Source organism: Budorcas taxicolor, chromosome 1 (genome assembly GCF_023091745.1).
Source record: "Budorcas taxicolor isolate Tak-1 chromosome 1, Takin1.1, whole genome shotgun sequence".
NCBI classification, from domain to species: domain Eukaryota; kingdom Metazoa; phylum Chordata; class Mammalia; order Artiodactyla; family Bovidae; genus Budorcas; species Budorcas taxicolor.
The window spans coordinates 149324754-149333045 of NC_068910.1; positions in this window are offsets into that span (position 1 = coordinate 149324754).

Here is an 8292-nt window from a genome sequence, read left to right on the forward strand (position 1 = left end):
ACATACTAAGTGAGGGTAGTTAAAATCAGTTGATGATGATCTGTTGAGTTTTCCTCTACAAGGTAGAGGAAATTAATTTTCCTCTGTTCAGTTGAAATGTTAGGGAGGTGGCAGGACTTCAGGCCATATTTTTTATGTAAACAAAGTACTTTTTTGGAAGCAACTCAGGAAATATTCTGAAGCAACCTATGCACTTCGCAGGCTTTATAATAAATTCTGAGAAATGTCCTTGCTTTATGTATATGTTTCTCATATCTCATCATGCCTAAAAAGCAGTGAGATTAGTTTCTAAAAGCCACACCCAAAGAAGTCGTCGTGTGTCACATACTTCATGTCTTCCTTTCCATGGGAAAGTCACATTTTAGGGATAAAGAATTTAATACCCCTGCTCTTTTGTCATTGACAGAGAAAGCAAGTAAGAAACGAATAAACAAAACCAAAAAACTTCTACATATATATTCAGGTCTTCAGTAATAATATTATTTTATATTTGAATGGTACTTTAAAATTCTTCAAAGCATTTTCACGTAAATTATTTTATTAGCTTCTGCCATTACCCTTGTGAAGTGCAGAGGAAGTAAAGTTATCTGCATTTAATAAGGCAAGAAGCAAAATCTCGGCAGCAAAACTTACTAGAGAAAAAAGACATGGGCCCTGGAATCTTGGAGTTCCATTAAACTGGATTTCTTTCCCAACAGACTTTAGCATTTAGGGAGCATTGCATTAATCTTGCTTTTCCTGAAATGAAAAGTCATCAAACAAATCTAAAAGGCAAGCTCCTTGGGTCTCAGATGGCTTGTGTCTCTTGCATAGTGTCAAGCATCCGTGGTCCCTCTGTTCAAAGCATTTTGCAGGGAATTTTTTAAAAAAATCCTGACTGTGTCTAATAACCACAGCCTGTGGTAGACATGTAGGGAAATGACACCCAAAACTCCGAATGTGCTTCGAGAAATTCCATGCAGCCAGCCTGGAGGATTTTCTAGGCTACTGACAGTGACTAAAATCATTGTGTACTTCCTCAGAGAAAAAGTTATTGTATAAAATACAGCTTTGATGCACTCAGATGTCTAAACACTTCTTCAAGAATGGGTTGCCTTTTCTGTGTGAATTTTAGATTGACAAATGAGTGACATCGTGCTGCAAGCGCGTGGTTTGGTTTGGAATCTTTTTCCTATCTCTAACATCCCTGGACTTGAGCATCAAGGTCACGGTGGCAGTCACATTATAAGAGTTCACAAGTGTAAGCCAACAGCCTGAAGAGCCATCTCGCATCACTGGAGTGACCCCTGCACACCTCCTGCGGGTCACCGTCCACTTCCTAGCTTGAGGCCTTTGCACGAGCCAGGCAAGCTGTGAAATGATTCCTTTCCATGAAGCCCTGGAACAAAGAAGTTCACTCTGCTGTCTGGTAAGCCTTGCTGAGCTATCTAGAATTGTGGTTTAAGCTCCACAGCCTTGAACTTCTGGCAAACAATATCGTTTCTTTCAAAAGACGATAATAGCAAGTGAGGCTACTATCATTATTACTTTCTCTTTCAGTCTTTTTTTTTTTCCTTCATGAGCATTTCAAGGTTTTGGAAGCAGGGGGGATAAAAGTCCAGGTTTGCAGGTCAGTAGTAACAACTTTGGACAAAACTTCTTCAATAAAGCTTCACACTATTTGATTCAACTGATTTGAAAGCAATAACTTGCAGAGACAAGTAACATCTTGCAAAACCTGTTGGCCGTTCAGCTTTGTCATCTGATTTCTTAAGGAGAATACCAAGTACTTTTAGATTTTAACACCCTCTGTTTCATGGTGCCTTAGGAAAGTCAAATATTTCAGAAAAGTTATGTCCTAGGAGAAGTCAATATTAAAGATTTATTTAATGAAAGGAGATATAATTCATAGGGCAGAGCTAGAAGTACATGAATGGTGTCTGGACTCTAGCATGAAATCACTGTTTCAGAATCCCTCAAGTATCTTTGACTAGGGAAAATTTGGATTGGTTCAATTTCTTGGAATGCATCAAACTGGTAGAGACTTGTAATAGGAATATGAATCACAGTCTCTTAGAGTTCAGAGGAGCTTTGGTGCCTTTTAGTCCAAACTCCCCTACAATACAGGAATCTCCCCAATGACGATACAGACTCTGCTTGGACGTTCCCAGTGATGGAGAGCTCATGCCTTCACTAGGCAGCTTACCCCATGTTGAAGTTTTCATTTTTGGAGATTTCTTCCTTGAGCTAGAACTTTCTCACCTTTTAATTCCCATACGCTTCTGGTCTTTGGAATCTGGTGAATAAATAAATTTCCTCTTCCACTTGATGTCACACTTGGAGACAAATGTGATTATAAACTTGAATACTTGTTTCCCTGAAATAAGTATCCCTCTGAAATAAAAAAGTTGTCCCCTAGACTACCAGAACTTTGATTTTAAAAACAAACATTTGAGATGGCAGAGATGAAAATCCTAGGTGGCTTTGTGGTAAAGAATCCGCCTGCCAATACAAGAGATGTGGGTTTGATCCCTGGGTGGGGAAGATCCTCTGGAGAAGGAAATGGCAACCCACTCCAGTATTCTTACCTGGAGAATCCCATGGACAGAGAAGCCTGGTGTGCTACAGTCCATGGGGTTGCAAAGAGTCAGCCTTGACTTGAAGACTAAACAACAACAAAAGAGCAGAGACAGTCACTGTTCTTGGCCAAGATTTAATATATTAAAGGTGTTATATATTTTCTATTTACACACGTGTTCTCAGTCGCCACAGTCATGCCCAACGCTTTGTGACCCCATGGACGGTAGCCCACCCAGCTCCTCTGTCCATGGGATTTTCCCAGGTGAGAATACTGGAGTGGGTTTCCGTTTCCTTCTCCAGGGGACCTTTTCAACCCAGGGATCAAACCTGAGTCTCCTACGTCTACTGCACTGCAAGTGGGTTCTTTACTACTAAACCACTGGGGAAGACCTATACTTCCCTATAGTAATCTATATATTCCATATGGTCCCAGTCAATAAATATATAAATTATAAACAATGTAGGGGTTTTTTTTCCTAGAGCTGTTAAAACTCATTCAACTTACTATAGGCTTACTATGCAGAAGGCACTATTCCAGCTACTGTGTATAATAAGGCAGATAAAATTGCTTACTCATAAGGCTTACATTCTAGTGCAGAAAGATAGAAAATATCATTTAAGAAAGCTTTAGGTGAGATGAAGAGAATACAACAGGGCAGTAGTGTAGAGAATGACTAGGGCTGATGTGTGAGTGGTGTATTTAGCTAGGATAGGTGGGGGAGCCTCTGGCAGAGATGACATTTGAGCTAAAACCCTGAGAGCATCAGTCCAATAACCCACAGGGAAAGGGATCCTCCCAACAGAGAGAACAGCAAAAGTAAAGACCCTGAGACAACTCTTGTGTTCAAGGGACTGCAAGGAGGCCAGTGTTGCTGGAGCGGAGTAGATGAGGGTGAGGATGATGAGCGGGGTGGTCAGTCAACAAGCACTCAGGTTCTTTAGAGCCTGCAACTCATGGTGAGAAGCTGGATTTCATCAGAGAAATTGAAGTTGGGTAGTGATAAGGTCTTATTTGAGAAGATCACTCGCCTACTGTGCAAAGAATCAACTGCAGAGGAATAGGGAGGCAAGAGTGGAAACAGAGAGACCAGTTCAAGGTCCAGGACTGAGAAAACAAAGGCTTAAGTTACAGCAGTAGTAGAGGAGATGGGAGGGAGGAGAAGGGACTTTGTGCTGTATTTCAGAAGTCATACTGACAGATTTTGCTAATGGATGGAATCAGGAGTGTGAGGGGAGGAGAGGAGCCAAGGACAATGCCAAAGTTTTGGCCTCAGCGTGAGGGAGCAGTAGCACTGCAACTTGTACCTCTGGTTAAGATTAAGGGGGCAGCAAATGGATACAGGGGACAAAAAACAAGATTTTTGTCTTGGGCATATTAAGTGTGTCCACCAAACACCCAAAGCAGAGACGTCTGTAGACTATTGGAGATGTGTGTAGAGCTCAGAGTTCAGGGGAGAGATCAAGATTGGAGGCATAGAGTATTGGAATGCGTAGCATTAGAGAAGATCAACCAGATGGAGGACAGGAGAGAAGAGTGGAACAGGGGAGGAGGGAAGATGAGGAGAGGAGAAACAGCAAGAAGAGGGGACGATGGGGGAGAGGGGAGGTGCTCTAGCGCTTAGAGAGTAGATTTAAAACATAGAAGGAAAGACCCATGAGGACGGAGTAAAAGCAGGAGAATGTGGTGGCCTCAAAGACTCAGGAGAAAATAAACAAGTAAAGGAAGAGAAATCACCTGTGTCAAATGATATTGAAAGTCAAGTAGAATGCAAGCAGAGATCTGACCATGGAGTTGCCAAATGGAAGGTAAAAGCTGCTTCAGGGATGTGGTGGAAAGGAAGGCCTAACGCAGTGGTTGAGGAGAGGATGGGGTGTGAGAGCAAACACAGCTTAAGGATTTCTGCTGAAAAGATGAGCAAACAAATGGAGCAAAAAAAAAAAAAAAGACTGGGAAACAGACCCAAGGGTTTTTCCTTTTGTTTTTTCTTGAATGGTGATGTTAAAGGTATATTTAGTTGCATAGTTAGCAAGAGCTAATGATGAGTGAATATGAAGAACTGCAAGAGCAAAAAGGGATGCAGATGAGGACTGCAGGTGGAGAGAGGCTCCAGATAGGGGCAGGAATCCTCTGCTGTGCAGAAGGAAAGGCCAGATGTAAGGTGCAGACTGGTGTTCCTGATGGAGGGATGATCTCCTTTTGACTTGATCACGTGAGTTAATATAATTTTATCTGGAAAAATAAACATGCCTAAGGAACCAGAAAATGTGAAAAGAGAATACTGGTGGGGGTATGAAATCAGGCAGAAATTAAAATGTTTGCTACTATTTAAAAATGAGAAAGAAAATCCAGAAATAGAGCATAACACATCTGAAGTCATGTATGACAAAAATAGCCTTTTAAATCAGTAAAAATGGGTTAATAAATAAAGACATTCAGATACAAGTCTACTTGTTTGGAGGACTGTGAATTTTGATCTCTGCTCCACTCTTTCTTTAAAGCAAAATAAATTCTAGATGGATCAAACATTTAAGCATAGAAAATGCCATATTTTTAAAGGGGAAATTTCAAAAATATATAGTTTTGGCATAGCAAAAGTATGACACAAAACTCAGAAAGAAATCGATTAAATTTAACTGAATAAAAATTTAATTAAAATATAAAATTAAAAAACAAACAATGAAATAAATGACTACTATGTGAAAATATCCCATAAACAAAGTCAAAAGACAAATTATAATCTAGAAAATAATATTTGTTGTTATATATATGACAAAGGGCTAAGTTTCTTAATATGCAAATAACTCAGGGATCAATTCAAGACAAAGACCAATAATTGAACTGAAAAAACAGGTGAAATATATAAGCACGGAATTCATAGAAAAAGGCATACCAGTTCCCAACACATACAGAATTAATGCTCAACCTCACTCATAAAATAAGAAATGCAAAGTGCAACAATAATAAGAGGCTTCCTTGGCTGCCCAGCGGTTATGACTTTGCCTTCCAATGTAGGGGATGCAGATCAATCCCTCATCGGGGAGCTAAGATCCCACATGCCTTGTGTCCAAAAAACCAAACCATAAACAAAAGCAATATTGTAACAAATTCAATAAAGACTTTAAAAATGGTCCACATTAAAAAAAATCCTTAAAAAAAGTAAGATACCATTTTCCACCTATGAAATATCTTAAATTATGAAAATAGCTAGAGCTGGTGAAGGCGTGGCTAAATAGACAATTCCAGAGGGGCAATTTGGAAATTATTAATAGGAAGAAGAACAACAAACATTCATGTGCCCTTTGACCTAGTAACACCAACTGTAGGGATTCAAACTGTTTATATTCTTTTATGAATGCACAATGAATAATCAGAAATATTTATTGCAATAAAAAATGAGAGAAAACCTATATGTTTATCTATAGAATATCACTAAATTTACTATAACAATCAAAATGAATTGTTAATCAAACTGGGGTACATTCATGTTATAGTATATTATTTTACAACAATTAACAAGAATAAGGTATAATATTCCCTGGTGGCTCAGAGGTTAAAGCGTCTGCTCACAATGCGGGAAGCCTGCGTTCAATTCCTGAGTCAGGAAGATCCCCTGGAGAAGGAAATGGCAACCCACTTCAGTATTTTCGCCTGGCGAATCCCATGGATGGAGGAGCCTGGTGGGCTACAGTCCACGGGGTCGCAAAGAGTTGGACACGACTGAGCGACTTCACTTACACTTACTTTCACTTTCATATATATACACATACACACACATATGTATATAAGTATTATTTCTATAATAAGAACACTAATTTAAAAATTATATCCAGACCCAAGCACCTATAAATATATCGTCTAATATGTGCAGAATGCAGTTTGTGGCTAATGTGTTCCTTGAAATGAGACCAGCACTCAAATCTCCATATTGGCTTTGAGTTTGTTCACTCATTCATTCATCAAATACTCATGGAGGGTCCCCTGGGTCCCAGGCTCCCTCTGCCTTTCTGAAACTCAGGCAGAAATGAAGCCGACCACACTCCTGTGTGAGTGTCACTGCTGATCACATTGTCATAACTGTGGGTCAAGAGCTGTTGCCCAGATCATTGCACAAGAACCTGACTGACCTGCAGGACACATTGGTGAACAACCTTCCCTGATTAATTACCATCATGGAGTGCTTAGTGGGAGCTTAACAAGAGCTGACCTAAGTATTTTCTCACCATAGATTTCAGGGGAATTTGAACTCACATGTTTCTGACTCACTGGGAGTTTAAGTACGCGTTGGGCTATTGTGACAGGAGGACTGGATATCCAAGATTCTTCTGTCATGGCTATGGCTTGAAAGGGTAAAGACCATGACATTCTACCAATAATTTGATAGAATCACAATTGATTCTTTTTTCTGTTTTTCAAATTCAAGCACAGCATGTTTTAGCAGTACAGATTTGGTCCTCCTGTTTTACAAAGATTGATTGGGGTGCTATTCATATTCTACAATGGCAAGGGCTGCCCAAGTGGTGCTAGTTGTAAAGAACCTGCCAATACAGGAGACGCAGAAGACTTGTGTTGGACTCCTGGGTAGGGAAGATCCCCTGGAGGACAGCATGACAACCCACTCCAGTATTCTTGCGTGGAGAATCCCATGAACAGAGCAACCTGACGGGCTACAGTCCATGGGGTAGCAGAGAGTCAGAGTCGGACATTACTGAAACAACTCAGCACACATGCATATGATAGCATATTTTGTAGGAAGGCAAAATTTCCCTCCTGCTGTATGTACCTAAGTTCAGATACACAAACGTTCCAAAACGGATTTCTGTACTGGGGAAGAGAGACTAGATTTTCCTCAACAACTCCTGTTTGTTAGGCATTGAAATTCGTGCTTTGTGTGTATTGTTTGACTAATCCTCTCCCACCCCCCACTGGATGATTCCACAGAAGGAACTGGGGAATGGGATTTAGAGACCAAGGCTTAGATCCCAGCCCTGATGTGTATTAGGTGTGTTGTGAGTGAGTGGTCTGTCTGTGCTCCAGGGAACCGGGGGTAATAACACTCCCTCTCTAAACTGTGTTGAGAACTACACATGGGGTTATATAAGGGCCTGGCCCTGTGCCTGGTACCTGGCAGTTAAGTAGAGAACATGAATCCTCTTGATTTCCCTTCCGATTTTCTTTTAAACTGCTTCTTTCCACATTGTTCCAGAGATTCCCCCAGTCAATCTGGCTTCAATTTCCTTTTCCTGTCCAGGCCTGGCACAGCTTGGGATCCTCGTTGCTCAGGAAGCCAGGCCCAGGCAGCCCAACCTATTCCCAGTCTGCCAGCTTTATGCTCCCTTCTCCTCCTTAAATGGATGCTCCTATTTTTTAATCTATATGAGCTTATTATATATGTCATAATGGAAACTGAATTCAAGTTGGGGGTGGGATCCTCTTCTAGTATTTACTATAAGGCATCAAGTTCAAAACAGAAATAAAACATCTCTTGATTTGTATCCAGTGAATTTTTACAAGCACATACCACACATCCTGCAGATGGTAATTGCAGCTGGTGATTAAAAGACACTTACTCCTTGGAAGGAAAGTTATGACCAACCTAGATAGCATATTCAAAAGCAGAGACGTTACTTTGCTGACCAAGGTCCGTCTAGTCAAGGCTATGGTTTTTCCAGTAGTCATGTATGGATGTGAGAGTTGGACTGTGAAGAAAGCTGAGCGCCAAAGAATTGATGCTT